General features: G+C 38.5%; 1 pseudogene; it reads left to right on the top strand.

The window, feature by feature from the left end:
- The first annotated feature begins 497 nt into the window (after positions 1 to 497).
- On the top strand, positions 498 to 26,809 carry LOC103228345 (uncharacterized protein NECTIN3-AS1-like; annotated as a pseudogene).

Genomic DNA, 26,809 nt, shown 5'->3' with positions numbered 1-26,809 from the left:
CATACACTAATCTTGGAATAAATGTTAAATGATGTATTTTGGCATAGATTCACTAGCAGTTATGAACCCCAGAACCAAATGGGGACATATCTCTTTAAATATTCAATTCAGTTTGAGCTGGAGCAGCCATCTTAGCATTATAAGGATACCACTGTTCTAGCAGAGCTCAGTAATCCAGAGACTATCTCAGATTCTGTGGGTAATTGAGATTATAATCAAATTCCATCAAGAGGAAATTAGTTGATTGGTTGTCTTCAGCCTCTGGCTTCAGTGGGTAGGTGCTGGCTGTTGAAAATGGTGCTGCTTTCTCACTGTGCCCTGCTGAGATTCCACAGGTGTAGGTCTGAGTAGGGAGAGGAAGCCTTCTTAGCCTCAGCCATGGTTACCCCTTGCCAGCAGACAGTGGGCCCAATATCATGCAGCCACGTACAGACACCCATTCTAAACACACAGGTGCTCACACAGCTTACTTATTTATTTTCTTTTTGTGGCAAACCCACTGTGTCAAGGTGGTTGGTTCAGGAAAGTTTTCCATGGAAGAAAACTGTGCCTAAGAAAACCCAGGCCTAATCTGCAGCCTGACTCCATAGTCCGGAATCTATTCTTTGTGGTAAGTTTTTCAGGGGCTTCTAAACTTCCAGCTAACTTCAGCTACATCATCCTCAGTCAACTAAAGGTATGTGAACAACCTGCAACCTCAAAGGAAACAGGGGTGAGGTTTTCCGTTACTTTCTTTCCAGAAATCATTTTAGAAATTTGCTCATCCCCCTCATGGCATTCTTAGAATTTCATATTCTAAGGGATTTAGAGTGGAGCAGCTTCAGTCACAGGGGAAAAATTAAAAAGAAGCCTAATGCACTTTTGCCCCAGAACAATGGATGCCTATTTGTCTTACATCCACTTAATTAAAAATGGTTCTTCCCACAGCGAAGTAATGTCTACACTGGTAAAAGTCAAAGTATTTGGCAGTTTTTAAAATGCATAATTTCTCATTAGAAGACTTCAAGTTCTGCCTCAATAGTCATCCATCTACACTATTATTTTTATTCTTACTGTTTTCATTTCAAAATTGAGGTGTTTAAAAAGTCCCTTGAGAAGACAACTTGAGATAAAGCAGCAAATCTGATTCTTTTAAAATCCTGTACTCTAGTCAATTACCATTCTGACTTTGGTCTATCATACACAGGAAGATACTTTAGCCTTTCAATGAGGTTTCTCAAATGATATATTGAATTTTAGGTTCATTTCACATGACCACAGTTATCTATTTTTTTTTTTTTTCCAATTAAAAATTTCCTGGTAGTTTGTTCCTTTAAAAAAGTCTTTGGAAATTCTCACTTCTCATAGTTCACATGAAATCCAGGTAACTTCTTTTGACCTGTGGCTTTAATAAAGGAAGAAAAAACCTAGTTGTTACAGTATGATCAGTGTGTTAGTTTGACATCCACATCAAAGAAAATAACTCTCTAAGCAAGGCTGTCCTTAAAGCTGGAGACAGACTTGTCAGTAACTCACAGCCGGAAAAACTTGATTTCTAGAACCGTGATCAAACTGTCAGGACAATGCTGCTTCCATAAGAATCAAGACAAGCCCACCTGTCTGATTTTTTCCAGACATAACTAAGAACTCCAAAGGTGAGCCAACAAACCAAGTGAAAGACATCAAATAATTGCATCACTATTTCCCTTGAGGGATTTTGTCCTAAAGACTAAGAAAACCCTCTTAAATTAGCTCTAATTAAATGTTGTGAATCTGTGGTTCCACCATTCAGAAAATGGATTGCCTCATTGTGTTTTTTCCATGTTACTAAGAGAGAGATTGGGATTCTTTAAAGGAAGATTAAAAGCATGGAAGGGACAAAAGGAAACAGAGTGAAAACAGAAAAAAAGTAAGTCCAAGTCTGTTCTGGATACTGCATGGATAGATGGTGGCCGTAGGTAATCATTTGGTATGCATTGACAGAATTGGTTTACGCGATCACTCTGGCGGTGTGCTAGCCGTATTGATTATGGGGTGATACATATAGATTAGTGTGATGAGTAACGGTGTTTTCACACCACACTGGCTGACTGCATATACAGACAAGATCAAGTTATTCTGTACAGACTATTCCTTAGGGAGTGTTGGGGGAAGTAAGGGTAGTGGGGCTCACCAGGCACTCTGCTGTTAAGTTATCCTGACAATAGGGTTATTTTAAAATTTATTGCGAAGTGTTTCTATACAAAGGAAATGTTTCGTGGAAGGAATTCGTGATATTATACAAGTATGTTTCTTTAATTGGAAACCAGACACACTCTACTAAACATTTTATTGGAAAATTTATTTCACACTTCACAAAGGATCCCGAGAGAAATGCTTTGTGATTAACTGTGATTGTCCATATATGAAAAATGAGGGCAGGATAAGAATAAATATGCAATTAATAGGGCAGGCCTCCTATTCTTTATTTGTTTTCTGACATTTCCAGCAGTATTTTCTCCCAAAGATGATAATATTAAGCAGGGCATCTAATGCCAAATCTTGTCAGATTGATACCTTGTTATCCTTTATTGTTGTTTTAATCTTTAATACAATTTGGCTGTAAATTGAAAGCTCTGTATAACATTATAATCCTGCAAGCTGATTCACTTGATTGAAGGGAAAAATGAGACACAAAACCCATGCTGCTTTTATGTTCTTAGACAACACTCCTTACCCACTTGCAGACTAGTGGCTTTTCTTTAGTTTTAATTTGAGGGTTTTTTTTTTTTTTTTTTGGTTGGTTGGTTGGTTTCTTTTTAATTCATAGATTCTTTAAACTATGCCAGTGTAGTCTCTGGATGAGCAGCAGCAATATCACCTGAACACTTGTTAGCAATACAGATTTTCAGGTGAATTATTGACCTATTGAGTCAGAAACTCTGTTCTGGGGGTCCAGTGATCTCTGTTTAACAAGCCCTCCAAGATGATTCTAAAGCCCACTAAAGTTTGAGAACCACTGCATTACACTGTCAGACTCCTTCCTCTCATTGTTTTGCATCTGGAAGCACACCATGCGTAGAATACAGTTATAACTTAACACAAAATGTAGTTCACTGCCTTTAACTAAACCTGATGGCTTTGTAGTTTCATTAGCACAATACTACAAACAATTGGGCTACCTATGCATTGACCAAGGACATAAGTGAGTTTCCTCCCACTTTCCCTTTTTTTGGGGGGGCGGGGGGGAGGAAGCATGGTATTTAAAGGCAGACAAGTCTAATTGCAAGTTCTGATGTATCTCAGCAGGTGGGCGATTTAACCCCTCTAGCTCTTGTGTTCTTCACCTATAAACATATATTCTTTGAGGTGTTGTTCTGAGTATGAAAAGAGATCAGCACTAATACTAGGTCATACAGTGAATTAGAAAAAGGTGCCCTCTCTGGGGAAACCAATTAGGAAAAAGCATTCATTCCTTAGGGCTAACATTGCCCATGTCTCTTCTCAGACTTGGCAAAGAGAACCCGAACTGGATTTCAACCCTGACTTCTGCCTCCTCATCTGGACAGTTTCGTCCAAGGTAAGATTGTATGCAGAGTACTTGATTGAAATAACGTACGTAAAGCAGTTGGCATATAGCACTTGCTTTTCATACAGTGTATTACACACATAACACATATTCCACATAAATATTTTTTCTTAGATGTATCAATTATAATCCAGGGAGAGTAACATATGTAATCATTTGGTTATCAGTAAAGATGCTTAGACTACCTCCTATAGTAAATCTAAAAATAGTTATTTTATTTCTCAATTCTCTGACTCATGGACCAAATTAAGAATTTAATTGAAAGCATTTAATTTTATCCTTCATGCAGTGTAGATATAGCCTCTACCTGGATCTTTAAAAAACAGAGAGATCTGAAAGAAATCCGCTTGCACATTTGCTACCCGGGTCCTACCCAGGATGACTAGCTGATTAAATAATTTAAATGGGAAACTGGTATTTCAAAATAATAAGACTGAGATACACATGAAATAAGGAGAGTAAGTTCTCTGACACAATATTTTCTAGGTGCTAAAGCCTGATTTCAAATCCTTTCTTGAAGGCAGGGGTCAATAGGGAGAAAAGCCTGGATTTCTACAAAAGAGGATAAGGACAGAGACCCAAGAATGGGACGAGTAAAGCTTTCTGCTTCGTCACAAGATTACCGAGGATTAATTCCTCTCGGAGTTTTGTATTTAAGAACTTGAGTGTTGTTATCCTCGGAAAGACACATAACCCACCGTAACGTTTAGTTTTCTTAGATTTTGGTATTCACTTTAGCACGACTCATTATCAGTTCCCTGGTATAAGGAGCTGGGATTCTGCCTAACACTTATCATTACATAGTAAATCAGCGCATTAAAAATGACAGAAGAACGCATTGGCTTTAAAGGCAACAAATTCTTTTAAGGCTACACTAAATCCTTGTCTATCTATACAGTACTAAGTTACAGTAATGCTACCATAATTAGATGCTATATGAGGAAATGTAACAAGATATTATGTGGCCAAAGTAAAATCCTAACCTAAATAGCATTGTTAAAACGTAACACATGAAATAATATTGGAAATCACTTTTAGAACACTGCTAATGTTACAAGATGTCAGAATCATGCATAATGCAAGAGTGGAACTGCTTACAGAGTTTACACAAGAGAATTTAAACTTGCTTCCATGGACATGAGGAACTGCTCTTTGAAGCATGGGCTCTGATGAGATTCTGCCTGGCTCTAACGATATTCCAAGGGAATGTTGCCGTTCTATCTGATGCATATTTATTTATAGGGTGCTGAATGAAGGAGCATTCATACTACATGGCAGATTGCACCTTCACCATATTTTTCATTAATCACCTTTTCTTCAGCATCTTCACCATTGCTTTCTTATTGATCTGTTTTTTGAGCTCCCTTTGTGAATAAACCTACAATCACAAAATTACCCATAGATCAATGTCAGCAAACACATTCCTGCAAACACAACCTTTAACTCGTTTTCTCCCTCAACCTTCATTCCATTTCATCTCTTGGGCAAAGGCCTGAAAAAACAGATGATCCTCGTATTATTCCCTGAAGGGCAACAAATCCAGACCTTGCTAGGTTTACAAGGCTGAACATAAAGCCCGTCTCAATGACAATACTTTTTCTCTGCTGCTCAGATTTTAAGTCAAAAGGTCCTTCTTGTTCACTGTAACAATCCCCCATGCTCTGCGTTAAAGACTATTGATCACATGTTGTTCTTTGTTGCCACATGCAGAGAAATCACCATCTCTAAATACATGAACCAAACACAAACATATTTATCCACACACTAACCTCTCTAATTTGGACATAATTAGAAAAAGGGCTATTTAATTAGTGAAAAGTCTTAAATTATAGATGGCTGATTACTTTTGAGTACATAAAGTAATAGCAGGAAATGACTAACAAAGTGTTGCCAAGTACAGGACCTGCCAGGCCTGTTTTAATGAATAGCTAAAGATCACTGAAATTAGCACATTAATTGTATGCATGTAAATTGCTTCTGCTAAGTGCATTAAAATGTTGTTCTCTTTGTAATCATGTTGAAATTATTTATTTGGTTAGTACACCCTTTTCATAATTATTCATGAAAGACAAAAAAGTGAACTTCAACATAGTTCCTGCCTGAGTCCGAACACTATCATTTACAAACCTCCACATTTTACTATGCTTGCAAAGGAATCATGACTTAATTTTTAAAAATTCAACATGCACATTTAATAAAGCCTTTCTTCAAGTTACCCATTTCCTTTCTTAGTGTCTTCTTTTCAGTGTCTTGTAGAGGGTAATATCTCAGACTCCAGGTCAAACTCCCTCACTGTGAATCCCTCTCTATCATTTAATAGCTATGTGACTTTGGGCACATTGCTAAATAACTCTGAACCTCAATTTTCTCATCTGCCCTACAGGATTGTTGTGAGGATTAAATGAAATGATGTTTTGGAAAGTATTCTTAAACTTCTATGATGATAAAATTCACCTGGGGCACTTGTTAAACCCAACTTTCCCAGGCTCCTTGTCCAACTACCCCAGGTGATTTTTTCCTCTGGGAAACAGTTTGGAAGCACCTGACTCATAGCAGCTTCTCTTCTGTCATATACTGTGTACTGTATATTGCATTCGTGAGCCAAGAGAAACAAAGGAAAAATAAATGGAAGATATAAGGAACCAGAAAAGTCATCACAGTGTCCCTGCCAGCTTTTCCTTAAATGTGTCCAGGGCAGAGGCATTCACTCTCTTATAGAGAGTAGTTTTCTCCACATTTGAACAGTTCCATTGGTTCAAAAGACAGATCTCTTATTGTGCAGGAACCTGTTTCTTTTGAAGTTCTATTCATTGTTCTTGCCTGATATTTGGAGCAATGTGGAATGAGTCGGCTTGTCTGTCCATTTGACAGCCGTTCAAACATTAAAAGAACTCTCTTATCTCCTCTTGATCTTCTCTTTCCAGGCTAAATATACCAAATTCCTTCATCCATTATTGGTGATAGAACATGGCTTCTATAGTTCTCACAGTCTTGATCACCCTCCTCTGGAGCCAACTCGAGATTGTCAATTTTCCATTTAAAAAATGCTTTGTGACAGAGTTGGACAGAATACCATACATTTCTGAACAAGATAGAATATAGGCAAACCACAGTTCTCTTAAAGATACTTAAAATAAATTATTTGAAAAGAATGATGTGCTTACAATAAAAGTTTCTGACCCCAGTTCTTTGGCTTACTGTGTGAGCGCAGACCAGTCATTTAACATTTCCAGAATCTTAAGGACCTTGTCTCTGAAACTGGGATAGCAATATTTCTCTGCCTACACACAGATCTCATAGGGTTGTTCAGAGAATAAGACAGAAAACAAAGTGGCTTGAATGATTATGTGCTACTTTTATCACCAAGTCAACATTAAAACTGTATTCAAAATAATAAATAGTTATTAAAAACTAAGATATAATTTAAATACTGTTTTTTCCCTGTAAACTTTATGTTAAAAAGTTTCTGAATTTGTATTTTCCAAAGTATGAAGCCTCCACATTTCAGTAATGATGGGGAGGAGATTCCAGCCAGATTTTTAAAATCTCTGAATTTGTTGTTAAAAGATAGATTGTTGTCTAATCAGGTTACTTTGTGCTATATTTGTGCAACCAAGTCTTTGAATTGAAATTCCAAACTTAAAAAAAAAAAGCCTTATATGCTTCTAGGATGAAGGTCTATAGTCAGGACCCTGGACTTTACTATAAAATCGTAAAGACCTACCTGTTAGATCTGAAGAGAGAATTGGACACTACCCTCACCTCTTGTGACTTTTCTGGAGTTCTCTTCAGGAAGGAAAGTGAAGTTTGCAGAAACGTCCTATTTCTTAATTGATTTCAGAGATTTTTATTAACAGGATTTTCCTCTTTTTACTTTTCCAGTTGATGTGTTCTCAAGGTAAAGTTTAACATAAATGAGGAGTAACTCTGTCTTTCTTATAAAATATTTGGACTTAGATTAACGGGAGAAATAAAGTCATTATAAGTATGAAGATAGCCTTGCTGATGTTTTAAAATAATATTTAATTGTACAAACATGTGTTTTATATTTAATGATGAGAGAAAAAAGCAGGATACAAATCTATACATATATGGCATGATAACAGGTATGCAAAATATTTGTATGTTTGTGAATACTTATTTACATAGAAAAATGAAGAACACTGGAAGGAAATAAACCAAAATATTAGAAGTGATTATCACCGGTTAGTGAGCTTACAGGTTTTCTTCTCTTTATACTTCCCTATATTTTATAAATTGTCTACAATGTGCATGTATTATTTTTATAATCATAAAAAAGGTAGCAAGAAAGTGAAAGAAAGAGCTTTGCTGCTAGGTGAAAAGTTGGTGTTTGTATTAGAAACACAATTTCATGAATACATTTTTCACTAGTGCCAACTCCGGAAGTTGGGAAAAAGACCTTCTCCTATTCTTCCCCCCATTTCACTTCATCTGACATGTAGGAGTTTCTTTTAATGATAGATTTCACTGAGGGAAAGGCACCTGGGGTAACAATCAAGGGAGATTGCATTACACTGTGACAAAATCTTTAGAACCGCCTTTCTGTCTGGACCATCAAACAGACTGAAAAAGGTGTAAATCCTTTCTGTTTTTTAAAGTAATTTTTAAGGAGACTTCTTACACATTGAGATACAATTTAATATTTTTAAACCTCTGGCCTATTTCCAAATAGGATTATCACTTCCACATTAATATTTCTGGTCTTATATATATATTTAGGAAGTCAGGGCATTGGTGTCTGCCCACTAGACTGAAAGCTCCATGACACTAGGAACCATGTTTCTTTGCTTGTTTGTCTGTAATTAATCTTTGTATCCTCAGCATCTAGCCTATGGCCTGATAACTTACTAAGTGCCAACAGAACAAGGTGGAAGCAAGCCCTTCAGCCAGCCGACTAGGATACAGAACAAAGCTCTTTTCCCTTCTCCCTGAGGTGTCAGTACCCTGATGGACAGAGAAAACCTGAAGGACAAACCTCGTCAAAATGGAACCGAGTAGATCCTGCCAAAATATGGGCAAATAGGGGAGGAGCAGGTAGAGGAAGGCTGAGGAATCTGGCTGGAATCTCCTGCACGTCGTCACTGAAGTATGAAGGCTTCATACTTTGGACAATACATAGCAAAGAGCATTGATAAAGCTCTCTAGCTTGTTCTCCCCTCCCCACTTTTTAATTGAAAGGGATGGATTACAGATGACTGTAAATTTACTCTAAAATGTTTCAGAAAGGGTTGGGACACGGCCCAGGCTGACAAAGTGACAAATGTCTGTGTCAGTAGGCCCCACATCTGCAAGAAATGGAGACAGGGACTTTGGCATACAATATGAATGACCAGAACAGGTGAACAAAGCAAAGAGGGGCCAGGTCTTGGGAACAATCAGCTTAATGTGACTTCAGATAGACCCCCCTGTTATTGAGTGAAATTCTGTAAACTTAGGACAGAGGTCAGGAATGGCCTTTGGGTTTGGGGTGAGGGGAAGGGCAGATGTATGTCAAGTAGCTAAGAAAAGCTGTTGGGATATTTGGCTTGAGGAGGCTGAGATAAGAGGTGGATGGTGTGACATGGTGCTAAGAGGCCTTAGCTGGCTGACCTGAAATAATAAAGCAAGCCACCTTTATTATGATGATGATGATTTAATATTTATTATTATTCCTCTCTTTTGAGGGAGAGCGAGAAAAGACAACTTGGTAACCACCACATACCTTCAATTTGCTGACATGCATATAACATGTGTTCAAAGACTTCCCTTCATGCAGTAAAGCTGTGGAGATTCCTATGTCTTCAGTTACTGGTTGGAGTATGTGAGGATCCAAATGGCTCACTATGAAAAAGAACATTATGGAGAGCTGAGTTCCTAAAGCTGGAGTTTCAAGAGAAATACCACTTTTGTTCCCTAGTAGTGACAGAAGGAACAAGCGTTTAAGGTGCAACTTTAACAGGCCTTAGGGAGTCAATGCCTTTACCTAAAGTAGTGCCTCAAATGGTAGGAGTTTATAATGTAGGGAGAAACTTGACAAAAATATGAATAGAGGCTTCTGAACCTCTTCTATCTGGATAATCTCAACAGCTCCATGTTAAGGCTGTATGTGGTTTTCAAGAGATTCTCTATCATCTCTGGAGAGACTTGGACACAGGAGGGCCAAATTATCCTTATTCAATGCCTAATCTATTCCAGGCATTAGGAATCCTTTTGAACTAAAGTCACCAAATGGCAGCTTTGTGCTAGTCAAGCCAGATCTTTGAAATCTCAGCCTTCTGTCCTGGATCATTTCCCTCCCTGGAGCTGGCTATAAATCTGTCACTCTCCTTCTACCAGATCCTACCCATTGTCTCTAGATAAAAACACTGTTTTCATCATATTGCTTTATTTGCCCCCTCTACAGTAAGTAAACCTTAATGGCTTCTTATGGAGCACTGAGTCTCAAGATGTTCTTGAACCAGTCCCATGAGCATTACCTGGAAAGTTGTGAGAAATGTAAATTTTGGGGCCCTACCCCAGACCGACTGCACACCTGTAATCCCAGCACTTTGGGAAGCCGAGGTGGGTGGATCACGAGGTCACGAGAACTAGACCATCCTGACTAATATGGTAAAACCTTGTCTGTACTTAAGAATACAAAAAAAGAGCCTGGCGTGGTGGCACACGCCTGTAGTCCCAGCTACTTGGGAGGCTGAGGCAGGAGAATCACTTGAACCTGGGAGGTGGAGGCTGCAGTGAGCCGAGATCAGGCCGCTGCACTCCAGTCTGGGGGAGAGAGCAAGACTCCATCTCAAAAAAAAAAAAAAAAAAAAAAAAAAATCTGCTGGTAGGGCCCAGTGATTTGTTTAACAAACCCAGCTGTGTACTAGAGTTTGAGAACCACTGCCATAGAGAGCTCTTCAACTTAATATTCAAAGCACTCTCCTCTCTGCTGTCTTACAACACTTGCCTCTTGTATTGCCAATTGTATGGCACTTATTCATCCTGTCATATGTTATTGTTATTTTGTTTGTATAATCTGATGTCACCTTCAGAATTGTAAACTTCTTGAGATATTGGTCTGTGTGTTTTCTTAACTATAAAATCATAAAGCTAGAAAGGACCTGGAAAAGCAACTCCTGAATTTTGCAAACTTTTGAATAGTACTATGCATATAGTGGACATTCAATTAACATTTGTTGAATGAAATAACATGCCCACAGGGGCCCCTGAGGTGAATTGAGACTGCCGAGACTTCAGTGTCATCATCTTAATTTAGATCATTGCTTTGGATACCCTCCAAGGGTTTGTGAATACCTGGGGAAAGCCTTGGATGCCATTGCCAGCTTTTCCCTCATGGTCTTTGCATGGGCTTTGGAATTTTCTTACTGAATGCAAGGCAGTGTGGTGGTTTGAGATACAAATAGCAGAGCATTTGAATTGAGAAGAAAATACAAACGAAAACAACATTGGTGTTTTTATCTTATTGCTGCTTTGAGACTTGACATGAAGTATAAATCCATCATACACAAGAAATATATCTTGCCTGGATATCTAAAGCATAAATAAAAATTAATTGCAGCATGCAGCTGTTAATTATCAGGCTTTGGAGCATTCCAGAAGCAGTTGCTCATGAATACTTATTCAGCTAAATATCACTTGCTCATTAGGACATGCCGACGTTGGCTATGAAGACACTTGCCAGTTGTTGATTCTTGTTGCTTCTGTATAGTCTAGGGGTCTAGGCTGCCAGTGGTCTGGCTGTTACATTTTAGGGGTAGGCCGTCACAACAGAAATGGGCATGTATGGCATATGAAACTAATCCTTCTTCATCTTATGCGTGTTCATACCGAAAGAGGAGATCCTTGACTTCCAAGGATGGCTATGTGGTGATTCTTCTCCAAAATGAATTGGCCATGGGTATGACATTTTGTGTGTGCATGCCACTTTGTGGCAGGCAGTAACACATAGTGGTGTGCTAAATACATTAATAACTTCGATATTGCATTTTTATTATTAGGGTTCAATGCTTTAGGGCCCCATTAGAAGATGTTGCTCTCAGAAGAATGAAAAAACTTGAAAAATGTATTTATTGTTTTTTAGAGAGAGGACAGGGCCAAAAGATGTCTTTGTATTTCAGAGATGAGAAGAAATTCAGGAAGGCGATTCATTTTCATAGGTTAAATTTATACACTAATGAAAAGGAGAGAAAAATAGGAAAAGGGTTACTTTTATTTTTCATCTTCTGCAGACAGTGGACTGAGCAGCAGAAATAACCTATCTTGTTAGTATAGGTCAAATTCATTAAAACAAACGTACATGAATTTTCTTGATTATATGTTCAACTGTTGTACTGAGATTTGATTTAAATAAGAGTGCTGCTACTTGTTGCTTAGAAAGTTTCAGGGTAATTATATTGATTACAAAATTGGAACTATGGGCCTGGTTTTCCTGATCTTGTTATTGTCAAGTCCTTCCTAGTTTCCAGTCTCTGCAGACCTCTGCTTACCATGACTTCGGCCTGTTCACTCAGCCTTCTAAGCTCCCTGTGGCCAGGCTTTACCTGGGAGAGGAGGCATTTAAGGGAGTTCCAATCCAACACTTTTGTTCCTTAGCATCAAGTTAGTTTGGCTTCTGGTCTGCCGTTGGCTTTTGCTGTAATTTCTAGAGTCATGTATGTCTCTCATTCCTTGGATTCAGTGTCTACCTTATGCTGAAGTTCTCATACCTGCATTCTTCTCCCATTACCCAGAATTGAGTTCCTGTTTTAAAAGTTTGCCAGGTCTGCCCAGGTCCTCTGAGAACACCTAAGACCCAACATTACATTTGCTGTTCTTTCTCTCAGCCACCGGGGTCCAGCTCCTGCTCCACAGTCTGACTGTGGCTCTACTATTGTAGATAAGGCTTTCTGATGCTGCCTGCCTGAATTTTGGGACACGTTTAGCTGCTTCTTGGCACCAAGCCGTGCTTTCGTATTGAGTGAACTTCTGCTCTTTCATGTTTGCCTCCTGTTACCAATTTCCTGGCTGCATTTTCAATCCTTGTGTTCTGCCATATTCTTCAGATACTTTGTTCTGCTTGCCAGACTGGACATCCTCCCAGCACCTGCAACTGAGCCATCCTCTCTAATGGGTAGGTCTAGTTTCAGGTCCCAGTTTCTTCCCTCGTGACCTGACCGGGCAGGTGTCTGGTTTACCAAATTCAACAAATGTAAAACATGCCCTTCTAAATGTTTGTTTTAAATACAATTATTTAATCATTTCTGTTTCAATTAGGTTTACATTTAAAGAATTACTCCCATACTTTTTATTACTCTATGTGGACTGTGGAAATTGTTGCCTTTCTCTATCTACAGTTCTTTTAGTTAGTAGCATGCAAATGAACCTCACTTTTAATTGAAATTCTGAGAAAAGTTCTTAGGGTAACTTTACATTTAAGAGTGCTTTAATTTGACTGAATTGTACCTGTTTATGGCCTGATGTCCAAGGCAGAAACCCTGGGCCTAGTTATTGTACTTATTTACCGCTCTCAATTATATTCTAGATATGAGGAGTTGAAGAGCAAGAAAAGAAAAAGCAAAGCAAATATATGTGTGCATGAATGGTGTGTGTGTGTGTGTGTGTGTGTCTTGTGTTGAGACTGAGGGGAAAGTAAGGGCAGGGGAAAGCAACACTGTTCACTTGACAAATGTAAAAGGGATCCCTGTTAATATAACCCTATCACTGATGTGAGCACTTATTATAGTGTTTCAGGCAGTGCGCTAATAAGAACTGGGGTTACTTCATTTAAGTTCAATTAAATAGTTACTAATTTTATTCCTACTTCACATGTGGGAAAGCTGAGGTTCGGAGAGGTTAATTTAGCTGAGTTCACACAGAAAATAATTGCTGAATCAGGGATTTGGACCCCTTTGGTGTGACTCTAAATTTGAGTCATTCAGATTATACTGCTTTCCTCTTCTTTAGTATGATGTTTCCAGATTATTCTTGTGTAACCTGAGAAGTGATCGGGAATATGGAGGAAAATAAGTGACACTAACTAGTTATAGTAACATTTACTAGTTATAATTCTCTAAGGGTTTTTGCATGCAGTATCTGCTTTGTTTTCAGAAAATAATAAGGTAAATGATATTGTCTTCATTTAGGAGGTCAAAACAGAGACTCAGAAACATTAAATAGCTCCATATTGTTGTGTGTAGCTGTAGTTTCTTCATTTGACTCTTGTTTACTATTCCTCTGTGAAAGTCTGCTACAATATCCTGACAATGGACATCTGATTTTTCTCCAGGTTTTTTTTTATTGTAATAGTACCACTATGAACATTTGTATGAATACTTCTAGTGCATATTTTGCAAAATTTTTTCTCAGCTACACACCTTAGAGTATGTGTGTTTAAAATGCTAATTTAAAGCAATAAATTAAAAAAGAGGGCCATGCATGGACCAATGGCCAGAGGGTGTCATAAAGCAGTGATTTTGATTAAACGAATTCTATGAACTAAGGTAAAAAATAAATATCTCTAAACCTGAGACCTCACTTTTCTCCCCCAAAAGCAATCACCTGACTTGGTGACTTATCTAGGGCAACAAAATGGTAGAGCTGGTTCTAACCCCCAGTTCTGTAATTACAGACAATTCTTAGGCCTGTCCCACTTTAATACATGAACATTATTCTCTCTATTCTACCTGGGTGCCCTGAGAACTATAAACTTCACAGGTTCAGAGGAGAGATTACACACCACTGAGTTGCCAGTCTGTTTTTGAGAAGAGATTTGGTTTTGAGAAATTACTCCAGAGTGTTTATATTGCTTCACCCGTGGGCCTGTGTGCTGTTAAGCTTGAAATGAAAAGAATGACTCTGTGGTTTAGTTTTATGAGGGAACCAAAGCCATAGAGTTATGATCCGGTGCATATAACATTGAAGGATCACAATTTAAAGTCCAATAATTCTTGCCATTTGTCTTCACAGGAGGATCTCAAAGAGTTTTATGAGAAATTATAGACTAAGAATTTGGGAGAGTTATGTTCAATTTATGGTTAAAAAAGGAAGTGCTAAAGTTTTCTGGAATGCTTCAAGGCTGTCATTAGAAAAGGCATGAAGAGAGCCTAGGATCATTGACTCCTTGGCTAGGAACCCTGGCAGGATTAAATGCAACCAAACAATTCAGTGATTCTGAATGACTTCAGCTTTCTTTGAGTGGCAATTTTGTTTTTCTTGGGGCCCTACTAATTGAAGGAAAGCATAGAGGAGCCAGAGTAAATTGGTTCTTCAGAACCTTGAAGAAATATTGTGGTGGTCATATTGATACAGCTTTTGTAATGTATTCTCTTTCTAATTGTTTTTTTTTTCTCTCTCTCTTTATTGAGAATTTTAAGGACTTCAATGGCATGAGCCAACAGAGATTTTTAAATAGCACAAATATAAATGGTTACTCTAAATTATACTTGGAAGAAACTCTACTTGAGGTATTTAAGTAAATAAAGAAACCAAATTAATATAGGCTATTTTAAGAATAAATATGGAATGCTATAAAACTTTGGTGATCTGTATACTTTCTGGTGGCTGGCCAATAGAATTTTTAATTGAATTACCACAGAAAATTCAGCACAAAATATTATCAGATTTAACCACCCACTCAGTACGTTATTTGTTACTGTTTTATTAGGCTAAATCAAAGGTTATAGCATCTCATCTTCTGCATTGATTTTCAGCCCAGAGGGGTAAAGTTTTAAGCAAGTACTTAATAAAAGGATAATACTCAATTATTTTATTTAGAAAAGTAAAACTATTTTATGACTACTTTATATGTGCATTCCTAGCCTTTAAATAGTTAGACAACTTCATTGACATTCACATTCTGGAGCTTTGTAACTAGTCTGAGGTTGAACCTGGGACGGGAGGTGCTGGGTGCAGAGGTCCTCATGAGAAAAGACCTGCTGGCAAATCCAGTGTCAAACATACCCACATTTCAGGCATATAGCCTTTGGCTATATTCTCTGAAAAGCCCCAAGATGGTGGACAGCTTGGCTGGAGTTTACAAAATTCCCCAGATAATCATTTCAGAATCCATGCATCTTACATTGTACTTACATTGGTCATTGTAAGTGGTTAGAAATTCCTCTTTTTTTACTTAGTTTATGTCAGTGTGCCTCATCTTGCAGCTGTTCTCAGAGTACAGTCTCTAGACCAGTAGCATTAGCAGGAACTTGTTAGAAATTCAAATTCTCAGATTTTTGTTGGCTGCATACATGTCTTCTTTTGCGAAGTGTCTGTTCATATCCTTCACCCACTTTTTGATGGGGTCTTTTGTTTTTTTCTTGTAAATTTGTTTAAGTTCCCTGCAAATTCTGGATATTAGACCTTTATCAGATAGGTAGATTGCAAAAATTTTCTCCCCTTCTGTAGGTTGCCATTTCACTCTGATGATAGTTTCTTTTGCTGTGCAGAAGCTCTTTAGTTTAATTAGATCTCATTTGTCAATGTTTTAGTCATGAAGTCTTTGGTCATGCCTATGTCCTGAATGGTATTGTCTAGGTTTTCTTCCAGGGTTTCTATGGTTTTGAGTTTTACACTTAAGTATTCAATCCATCTTGAGTTAATTTTTGTATAAGGAGTAAGGAAGGGGTCCAGTTTCTGTTTTCTGCATATGGCTCATCATCACTGGTCATTAGAGAAAACAAATCAAAACCACAATGAGATACCATCTCATGCCAGTCAGAATGAACAATAGATGATGGTGAGGCTGTGGAGAAATAGAAACACTTTACACTGTTAGTGGTAGTGTAAATTAGTTCAACCATTGTGGAAGACAGTGTAGCAATTCTTCAAGGATCTAGAACCAGAAATACCATTTGACCTAGCAATCCCATTACTAGGTATATATGCAAAGGATTATAAATCATTCTACTTTAAAGACACATGTACACATATGTTTATTGCAGCATTATTTACAATAGCAAAGACTTGGAACCATCCCAAATGCCCATCAATGATGGACTGGATAAATAAAATAGGGTACATATAAACCATGGAATACTATGCAGCCATAAAAAAAGAATGTGATCATGTCCTTTGCAGGGACATGGATGAAGTTGGAAGTCATCATTCTCAGCAAACTAACACAAGAACAGAAAACCGAATACCACATGTTCTCACTCACAAGTGGGAGTTGAACAATGAAAACACATGGACACAGGGAGGGAAACATCACACACCAGGGCCTCTCGGAGGGTGGAGGGCAAGGTGTGGGAGAGCATTAGGGCAAATACCTAATGCATGCAGGGCTTAAAACCTAGATGATGAGTTTATAGGTGCAGCAAACCACCATGGCACATATACTTATATAACAAACCTGCACATTCTGCACATGTATCCCAGAACTTAAAGTAAAAGAAAAAATCAAAACAAACAAACAAAAAGAAATGCAAATTTTATTGGATCAAGACCTACAGAATCAGAAACACTAGGGATGGAGCTCAATGATGTGTTTTAAAAATGGCCATACTGCCCAAGGTAATTTATAGATTCAATGCCATCCCCATCAAGCTACCAATGAGCTTCTTCACAGAATTGGAAAAAACTGCTTTAAAGTTCATATGGAACCAAAAAAGAGCCCGCATCTCCAAGACAATCCTAAGTCAAAAGAACAAAGCTGGAGGCATCACGCTACCTGACTTCAAACTATACTACAAGGCTACAGTAACCAAAACAGCATGGTACTGGTACCAAAACAGAGATATAGACCAATGGAACAGAACAGAGTCCTCAGAAATAATACCACACATCTACAGCCATCTGATCTTTGACAAACCTGAGAGAAACAAGAAATGGGGAAAGGATTCCCTATTTAATAAATGGTGCTGGGAAAATTGGCTAGCCATAAGTAGAAAGCTGAAACTGGATCCTTTCCTTACTCCTTATACGAAAATTAATTCAAGATGGATTAGAGACTTAAATGTTAGACCTAATACCATAAAAATCCTAGAGGAAAACCTAGGTAGTACCATTCAGGACATAGGCATGGGCAAAGACTTCATGTCTAAAACACCAAAAGCAACAGCAGCAAAAGCCAAAATTGACAAATGGGATCTCATTAAACTAAAGAGCTTCTGCACAGCAAAAGAAACTACCATCAGAGTGAACAGGCAACCTACAGAATGGGAGAAAATTTTTGCAATCTACTCATCTGACAAAGGGCTAATATCCAGAACCTACAAAGAACTCAAACAAATTTACAAGAAAAAAACAAACAACCCCATCCAAAAGTGGGCAAAGGATATGAACAGACATTTCTCAAAAGAAGACATTCATACAGCCAACAGACACATGAAAAAATGCTCATCATCACTGGCCATCAGAGAAATGCAAATCAAAACCACAATGAGATACCATCTCACACCAGTTAGAATGGCGATCATTCAAAAGTCAGGAAACAACAGGTGCTGGAGAGGATGTGGAGAAATAGGAACACTTTTACACTGTTGGTGGGATTGTAAACTAGTTCAACCATTATGGAAAACAGTATGGCGATTCCTCAAGGATCTAGAACTAGATGTACCATATGACCCAGCCATCCCATTACTGGGTATATACCCAAAGGATTATAAATTATGCTGCTATAAAGACACATGCACACATATGTTTATCGCAGCACTATTCACAATAGCAAAGACTTGGAATCAACCCAAATGTCCATCAGTGACAGATTGGATTAAGAAAATGTGGCACATATACACCATGGAATACTATGCAGCCATAAAAAAGGATGAGTTTGTGTCCTTTGTAGGGACATGGATGCAGCTGGAAACCATCATTCTTAGCAAACTATCACAAGAACAGAAAACCAAACACCGCATGTTCTCACTCATAGGTGGGAACTGAACAATGAGATCACTTGGACTCGGGAAGGGGAACATCACACACCGGGGCCTATCATGGGGAGGGGGGAGGAGGGAGGGATTGCATTGGGAGTTATACCTGATGTAAATGACGAGTTGATGGGTGCAGCACACCAACATGGCACAAGTATACATATGTAACAAACCTGCACGTTATGCACATGTACCCTACAACTTAAAGTATAATAATAATAAATAAATTTAAAAAAAAAAAAGCCCTCCATGTGATCCTGATGTCTGCTACATTAGAAAACAACTATTTAAATTATGCTGATGAGTGTAAGTTTTTTGATAACCATCTTGAAGAGCTCCTATTCCAGTGTCTGATTCATGGTAGACTCTCAGTGTTACCCTGAAAATGGAAGATGCACTTAATTTGTAAAGCAACAGTCTGTGATGTTTACTATTATATTTTAGTGACTCTCTCTCTCTCTCTCTCTCTCTGTATTTTTTTTTTAACTGTCTACTCAGGAATGAATAGTTGCCCTCACAGATTATTCATTTTCTTTTCCTTCGAGACTAGCTTTTCAGCATTTCATTTAATATGAAAAAGGTCATCTTCAAAGAAAATGGTTGTTTGATGCTTCAGTTATTTAATTCTCTAATGAGTCACTGAGTAGCAGAGTTGGTTCATGCCAATCATTTCTTTCCCATTAAAGAAGGAAAGTCACTTCATTGTCAATAATGATTAGTGAATTTTTCCTCTAGTCTCTACTTCAGGACCATTCAAAACTTCAGTGGCCAAAAATTTGTTGTTTAAGACTTCTAAGTCGGCTTTGAGTCTGCTTAAGCAGCAAATTTATCCAAGGGCTGTGAACCTCTCAGCTTTGCCTAAGGTAATAGATGAAAATGGGGAAAAAAAATTTCAGAAAGAAAGTTGAAGTGCAACAGGTTTGTGGAGACAAATGGACTCAGATTGTGATGTGAATTAATATGTTTTATATACCCAATTATTTCTAATGTGTGAAATCCAGGGAAATTATGTGCTCCAGACGCAGCGAGATTCATGTGGTACAAACCTCTTTTGCATCTTGCCGGGTAAAAGATCCATGTGGTTTGAATAGCATCCTTGCATGTCAGTACATCTAGTCCTTGGGGAAGAGGTTCCTCAGGATAGGGACACCAAACAATGGGCATGTGTTCTCTGGGGATGAGATAACTGATTCTGGGTTAAAAACTGAAAACCCAGGGATCATTGAGATTTCAGGGAGGCTCCACATGGACCAGCATAGGGAGGTAGGGATGGCCATAGCATGATGAGAGTCTACCAGGAATACAGAGAAATCTGGTAAGGCAGGAAGGAAGTGGACCTGCAGGGGAGCCAGGGGTCTGAATGACCAAAGGACCTCCTTAGGCAGCATTCCTTATTCATATGATTCTAGTAGGTAGGTGGGTAGAATAATGCTTCTAGGATAGAATTGGACTGAGTGATGTTAGCCACTACCTGAGCAGCTCTTTTCTGAGTACCTAACCAGACCTGTTCAGCTTTGTCCTCCTCAGAAAGAGGACCAGATAAAGGGGAGAATTCGTCTCTAGAGCCCAGGTTCTGGGAGGCAGTCTATAAAAATTTGCATTTTGAAGTCCAGAAACATTGACTGAATGCCCTCCTGGTGCCAAGCACCATGGAGATGCTAGGGATCAAGTAATTAGAGAGTTCCTGCCCTCAGGGAACTCCAGGCCTTATGAAGGTGATAGATATTTAAACACCTTATTATAATTCAGTTGAATGGTATCTTTGGGGACAGAATGTTATGCAAGAATATAAATCAATTTTTTTCTGCCTGAAGAAGTCAGCTAAGTTTTCTTAGAAATGATAATATAGGTAGGCCAGGTAGTGAAGAGGGGCAAGGGCATGGCAGGTAAAAGGATGAATGTTTAAAGAAGTATGGTGCTCTCAGGAAATGGCAAGCAGTCTGTTTCTGCAGCAGTATAAGATACCTGAGGGTGAGTGGTGGAGTTGAAGTTGGACAGGTGGCATGGAATCAGATCATCAAGGACCTGCAGGGAGCAGAGCTTTAGTCAGAGGAGTCACATGATCAGATTTCTTTTAGAAAGATACATTCTAGCTCTTTTATGGAGGGTGGATTCCAGAGAACAGAGGCCAGACTCAGACTAGAACCTTGTAAAAGTACGCTTGAAGCATGATGCAGGCCTAACTCAGGGCTATTGCTAAGCTGATGGAGAAGCCAGGTTGACTTTTTGAAGCTTGAATTTGTCATGTTGACTCCCTTTTTAGTCCTATCTCCACCTCTTTGGGGGCTTCTGTGGTTGATGCTCTTATAGTTGCTCTTGATAGAGGGAGCAGAGAGAAGGTGGGCCAGCATTCTCTCATATTACATGGGCCTTTTTCCCTCTCAGAGATTTTACCAAACTTTCCTCACAGTGTTAAACTAAACCCAATTACTAATACAAAGATTTTCATGTTAATATGTTAGTAAATAAATTCGGTCTTTTGATACCATGTTTTGTGGCAGGTAATTATAACTGAAGTGGCCTACATCAAATGTATTAATTCATTCATGAAACTTTCATTGATATTTGCGATGTGAAGGCACTGTTAGCTTCACTGAAGGGTAACAAAAAAGCACTGAATATCATCCTCTGGCAGAAATTGCCAGGCCTGCTTTATTCTCTATAGCCACAAGCCAAGGAACTTTCTCAAAGCATTTGGTTCATTTATTCACTAATCCTTCAATTTATAAGTCAACAAATATTTGTTCAGCATTTACTATGTGAAGGCAAATTAATGGCATGAGGTGAGGAACACATTAGAGGTGGAGTAAAAATAGAGCAGAAAGTTCAAGGTGGACTTCAAAGTTCTCAGAAATTCCCAAATTTAAAAATACCCTCAAGACTTTGGGCAACTTAATCTTTAATACTCTGACGACTTTCGTTATTAAAGAGCATCTTGGTTTAGAAAGTAAAGTTTTAGCTTCTTTGATAACCTAGGAATCATATCTCTGTTTTCATGTTTCTCTGATAGTTACTTGAAACTTTGATCCCTGGACTCTGCAATGTGGAGCCATATTCACAGGTCACAGTAATTTTGAAAGATGAGCAAAGAAAGTATTTTTCATTATCTATCTGTAGGCTTTTCTATTGCTTAAAAAGAGACTAAATAGCATGGTTTTCTAGGCAAGTGTGATAGAAAATGTGGAGCCTAACTCCCCTCCCTCATCCTTTTGAAGGCCAATCTATGAATTTGTTTGAAAATTGTCCAGTTTCAGAATTTAGCTAACTAGTTGTGTAAATGACTAAGGGTCATCAGAGAGCATAGAAGTATTATTTGCCCAGGCGTATTTTGACCTCTTCTTTGACAGCCCTTCTTTTCATTGAAGAAAAATTCTTTCTCATTCTAGTCTTCTGCTCTTTTGTAGGAAGAGAACTTGCTGGGAGTTAGGTGACTTGACTTCTGATCTCAATTTTGTGGCTAACTAGTTGTAGGACTTTAGGCCAGAGGTTGTCAAACTATAGCCTGCAGGCCAAATCTTGACCACCATCTGTTTGGGAAAACAAAGTTTTATTGGCACACAGGTATGACTATTTGTTTACTCATTGTTTACGAATGCTTTCTTGCTATAATACTGAGATGAATACTTCTGATAATACCATATAGCCCACAGAACCTCCAATATTTACAGTCTGGCCCTTTACAGAAAAGGTTTACCAACCTCATCTTTAGGCAAGTCACTCTATTACTTGAGCCTCATCTTTCCCATTTGTAAAATTTGGGAGTTGGACTAGGTTGTTCCCAGGGCTCATGTCCTCTTTACATTGTTACTCTAGAACTCTTCTTACAGAGCAGTGTCATCTCACGTCAGTCATTTTATACTGGGACATAAACCTATTCATATTTTTATTCATTCAATTTACTAAACTCCTAATACCAGAGTGGAACACAAAGTCTAAGAGCATCCCTGCCTTTGAGAAACTTATAATCTGGTTAGAAGATATAACTACAAGGTTTCAAACTTAAATTAAAATAGAAAGTAATAAGGGATAACATATCAAATTAAGTGATAATGTTTAAAAGATTTTAGAGGAGAAATATCTTTATGGACTGACATGATTAGGGAAATATCTGTAGGGGAGAGTGAGATTTTATATTTATTTACAGTCATCTTCATAGCCCTGTAAAATACTGGATTCAGTGTCCCTGTAAAGCAGTAGTTTTCAAATTTTAGGATGCATAAAAATCACCTGAATTAGTAGGAAAAAAAATGCAAATTCCTTACATCCAGCTTTCAAGATTCGAAGTAGGTCTGGAATACTGCTTATAAATGAGTATTTTCACAAACACCCTGGATAATTCTGATACACATTCTGATAAGTTGTTAAATATATTACTACCCAGGAATTTATGATGTTTGGTAGAGTTTTTGTGAACTGTGGTTATGTGTGACTAGAAGGAACTCCATTGTCCATGGAGTAAGTATTTCAATGACTTTCTCTTTTTAGGAAATGTGAGATCTCTGCGGCCAAGAAGAACAACCTGAGGACTCTATTTCTGGAGGTAATTGAACTCCTTCAGTAAGTCCAGAGGAGAAATCTGAGATCGGTATGTCTTTTGTATCTATGATAGCTAAGGATACATCACTTGAAAGATTCGCTGTACTTACTACTTCCTTCAGCATTTGACTCTTGGTCCTTGTGAGCTCCTTGTTCCTGCAAAGTTGGCTGGGGTCACCATAGTCGGTCAAAAAAATCCATCAATGACAGAGATAGGGAATCTCCAATCTCTATCCCAAGACATGTTGTCGATGACTTGAGCACATCAACAGAAGCTCCAGATGCAGAAGAGAGATTTTATCTGTGGGAAAATGACCCTCTGAAAAGAAGTGTGAAATCATCGAAAAAGCCATTGGAGGGGACACTTGGGAGTCATGTGGCTGAGGTTTCACAAGATCCCACCATGATTCCAGTCCAGAGGAGAAATCTAGACCCACTCCTCAAAAAGTATAGGCATCATAAGAAGGCCACAAGGACAAAAAGGAGGAGGAAGGAGAAAATGGAGGCCCAGTGCCCCCCTGTTCCTCCAACACCTTCAACACCACCACAAAGTGAAGAAGATGAGGCTGTAGACAAAAAGCCAACTCTACTCAGTGCCCAGGAAGATAATCCTGACCTTCTCCATGAAGTAGGGGTGGCAAAATCCTGGGATTGTCACTCTTCCATAGGAAAAATAATGACAGCTCTTCACCTGGAGTAGAAAGAATTGGGGGTAAGGAGCTTGAGAAACAAACTGGGATCATTGGTCCCAGAGAGAACATATGAGAATTGGTGGCCTGGCACGGTGGCTCATGCCTATAATGCCAGCACTTTGGGAGGCCGAGGCGGGTAGATCACGAGGTCAGGAGATTGAGACCATCCTGGCTAACATGGTGAAACTCTGTCTCTACTAAAAATACAAAAAATTAGCCGGGCGTGGTGGCAGGCACCTGTAGTGCCAGCTACTCAGGAGGCTGAGGCAGGAGAATTGCTTGAACCTGGGAGGCAGAGCTTGCAGTGAGCCGAGACTACGCCACTGCACTCCAGGCTGGGTGACAGAGCAAGACTCCATCTCAAAAAAAAAAAAAAAAAAAAAAAAAAAAAAAAAAAAAAAAAAAAAAAAGGCTTGCTCAGAGAGTCATGTCCTTTTTCCTTTTTGCACATGGTTGTTGTCTTTGAGGGCTTTGAACTTATTTATTTTACTTACAGGACAGATTACAGTGTCTGCAGGAAGAGCATTCTAGTGTGATGCATCAGGAATGTCAGATCGAGTCCTGAGAGCTCTCAGTGGCTCAGAAGTCCAGGCCCTCTTCTCCTGCAGTGACATCCTCGGCATAACCACCACTCTGCTTTGGCAGTTTCCTAAGCTGTGTCTGCCAGACCTTCTCAAGGTCTAGAAGCAGAAGGTGCCCAGAAGAAAGGGTAACAACCAGGCTGAGGCAAAAGGTGATGCTGAGGTCCTGAGACCTGGCCAGGCAAAATCAGAGCTGAGCCTCAGCAAAACGTGTAGCCACTTGAAATTGATACAGCTTTCCTTTGTGTTTAGTTTTATGGTTCTCTCTGTATGTCATTGTTCCTCTTAGTTGAGTTCTTGCCTGTCAAAGAGATAGAGAACTGCTTTTATGCTGAGATCCTCAAGCTAAAACCCATAGTAAAAGCAAAGTAAAACTTTGAGGCTTTCAACTTTTACTCAGTGATGGAATTACTTCCTACTTCCTTCCCATTAGGTTGAAGGTGTGATTCTCTCTGGAGAAAGTTGTTCCCAAAATTCATGTGTATTTCACTCAGGATTGAAGTGATACAATTTCATCATTTTTGGTAGTGTTTCCTGATACCAACAACCAAATGGAGACCTTTCATGTCCAACTCCTTTCATTTTCTCTTACCTTCGACTACAGATTCATTTTGTATTCTTCTTCACTATTTTGTTGAAAGTCTGCCACTTTTTTTTTTTTTTTTTTTTTTTTGAGACGGAGTCTCACTCTGTTGCCCAGGCTGGAGTACAGTGGTGTGATCTTGGCTGACTGCAAGCCCCACCTCCCAAGTTCAAGCAATTCTCTTGCCTCAGCCTCCCAAGTAGCTGGGACTACAGGCAAGTGCCACCACACCCAGCTAATTTTTGTACTTTTAGTAGAGAGGGGGTTTCACCATGTTGGCCAGAATGGTCTCGATCTCTTGACCTCAGGATCTGCCTGCCTCGGCCTCCCAAAGTGCTGGGATTACAGGCATGAGCCACCGCACCCGGCCAATTCTGCCACTTTCTAACTTGAATAAGCCTCAGTATGTCCTGGTTGCTACACAGCTATCACTTCCTCCATCTCTAACCAATATTTGGTTTCTTTTTTGTCACTTGGCAGTAAGGTACCTAGCTCTCCCTTCTGAAATGTACCTTTGGTGTTCTGTAGCCATCTTTATTGAAAGCATAGTCACACAAGGTAATGTTTCTTCCTTGTCATTCTGTAGTCAGACTTTCACAGAATCCTGAGTTCTTCTGAGAATCCTAAAGAAGATAAGTTCTTTAAGAAAAGTTCAAGATCATTTCATTTCCCTCTTGTTCCAGTATGCTAGGTTAATCCTTTTCCCAGGATGTAAGAGTTTAAATTAATCTTACACCTTCTTTTGAGGGAGTATGTTTAAGAAGAGTTGAGGAGTTTCCCTGTAGCTTTATTACTTGTTGTTATTTCCTAATTGTCCCAGTTTCCCAATTCATGTAAGAATAATAAATAAAAATGCAAATATAAATAAATGTGCAAAGTATCTGCATAAGAAAGAAATAATAAAAATATTTCTTTTTTCCTTAGCACTGACTCTGATGATTACTATACGAAAATTGGAAATGTGACCAGTATGTTGGTTCTTTTCATTCCTGGAGCAAGTCTTTGTACTGTTGGACGAATACAGGTTTCAGATAAGGAAAGATCTACACAAGCACTTAGTTTTGAAACTTTTCTGCTCCCATGTGTCTTGACCCCTTACTCACAACCAAGAGAAGGGGAGTTTACATCTCCTCTGATGCATTTGTAAAGGAGAAAGTATATGTTTCCAGGTTTCAAAGGTTGTGTTACTGTAGTTGGAAAGGGAATAGAATGAGTTGCAAGAGTGGTGCCAAATATCCTCAAGGATGCTTTGGAGGTAACAGGTTACAACCACATTTGAAGAAATTTCATGGTTTGGTGAGGATTTCAAATTAGAATTAGAGAAATTTTGCAAAATGTCATAGTACTTAGAGTAAAATAGGACACCTTTCTAAAGTCAGTCATGCTTTGATACTTTTAGTTGTCTAAAAAGTGGTTGGTTTCTCATTTTAAACAGTATTGAGTTTTCTTGAGTTAATTGACCATGATAAATGGGTTTTATTACATAAAATTTCAAATTATCTAAACTATATCTATATTTACATACATATTTTCTCCATTTAATACAAGAAGCACACTCCCAGGTGAGGCATAATGTATGAAAGTCCTGAGTCAGAGAGCCTGTTATTAAAAGCTCACCAGAATGCAGATATTGGTGCTGCTATTATATTTTATTATTGTTATTATTTATCATAATAAGTGTTTCAGGTTAGTTGTTCTATCATAGAAAAACTATTAGTGGGAACGTAGTTAGCCATATCTTCAACCCCATCTACAATACTGATTTTCACATAAAAGTTATTTGCTACAAATTTGGTACATAGGTTTAAAATAAGGAAAGATCTATATAAGCACTTAGTTTTGAAATTTTTCTGCTCTGTGTCTTGACCCTTTACTCACAAACAAGAGAAAGGGTGTTTATATCCCCTCTGATGCAGTTTGTAAATGGGAAAGTGTATGTTTCTGTGTTTCAAATTTTGTGTTGCTGTCTTTATGGTTTGAATTACTAAACATGATTTATGACTTAATAAAGCTGCTTTTGA

Source organism: Chlorocebus sabaeus, chromosome 22 (genome assembly GCF_047675955.1).
Source record: "Chlorocebus sabaeus isolate Y175 chromosome 22, mChlSab1.0.hap1, whole genome shotgun sequence".
NCBI classification, from domain to species: Eukaryota; Metazoa; Chordata; class Mammalia; order Primates; family Cercopithecidae; genus Chlorocebus; species Chlorocebus sabaeus.
The sequence above is the reverse complement of the archived record's forward strand: the minus strand, read 5'-3'. Positions and strand labels throughout refer to the sequence as shown.